The 1168-nt window shown below is 39.3% G+C and overlaps 1 pseudogene; it reads right to left on the reverse strand.

The window, feature by feature from the left end:
- Positions 1-233: 233 nt before the first annotated feature.
- On the reverse strand, positions 234-685 carry LOC104998219 (annotated as a pseudogene).
- Between the last annotated feature and the right edge of the window lie 483 nt (positions 686-1168).

A 1168-nucleotide genomic window follows, 5' to 3' on the forward strand; every position in this document is an offset into this window, starting at 1 on the left:
AGGCTACAGTCCATGGGATTGCAAAGAGTCAGACACGACTGAGTGACTTCACTTTCAGGTCTCTTCTTAAGTGGATTTTCTTTCCTTTCTTTTTGGCCTGTGCAGCTTATGGGATCTTACTTGCCTGACTATGAATCAAACCCACACCCTCTGCATGGGAAGCATGGAGTTCTTAATCACTGGACTGCCAGGGGAGTCCATTATGTGGATTTTTTTTTTTCCATTTTAACGGTTTTTAATGAAAGCTGTAGACAAGATGACTTTATTCTTGCATCTTCTCAATTGTTTCTTCCGTATATTTGCCCTTTTCCTTTCCTACTTGGCGAGATTTGGCTTTACGTTCGAGGATCTTTTTGTGGTCTTTGTCCAGTTTTAGTCTGGTGATAACCACCTTGCTGGGGTGAATGCCCACATGGACAGTTGTGCCATTAGCCTTCTCCTGCTGCACTCGTTCAGTGCAGATGACGTATTTCTTCCTGTAAACCTGGACTACTTTGCCAATTTGCTGCCCTTTGTAGTGCCCTCGTACAACTTGAACTTCATCATCCTTTCAGATGGGCATGGATCGAACGTTGTACTTCTGTCTTAGCTCTTTAGAAAGAGGAGAAGACATAATTTTCCTGCGAATGTGGGAAGGCACATTGAAATGCCTTTTTCGATTCTTGCTTCGGTCAGAAGTCACAAAGGGATTACGTGGATTTTATGAGCAGTTTTAAGGTGGTAGGTATTATGGTACTTGAAACTGAGACATCCCTAAGATGATGAGCCTTCCATGAGCTAAGAAATATTTGCCTAAATTTAGATATGCTCAAGGTTTTAATTCAACAGAGACATGCTAGTACAATTAAAAGGTAATTGAGAAGAAATTATGGCTCATATGACTTATTATTTGAAAGTGTTTATATTCCTAGGCCTTTATTCAACAAACATTTATGAAGAGATTTCATATACAATGTACTGGAAACTAAAAAGTATGAAAACATGAAAAACGATGCTGACAATGAGCACCACATTTGTGTAATGAGAAAAGTTATTTGGGGCACAAATGCAGAAAACTGGGTATAAGGTGGCAAGTGTCGTTGAGAGAGACACTGAATAAATTTCCAAGGAGTTTAAAAGAACAAGCCTTGTTTTCTTACAGCATCAATGCAAATATTATGAAGAGACT

Source organism: Bison bison, unplaced genomic scaffold, assembly GCF_000754665.1.
Source record: "Bison bison bison isolate TAMUID 2011002044 unplaced genomic scaffold, Bison_UMD1.0 scf7180017864325, whole genome shotgun sequence".
Classification (NCBI taxonomy): Eukaryota; Metazoa; Chordata; class Mammalia; order Artiodactyla; family Bovidae; genus Bison; species Bison bison.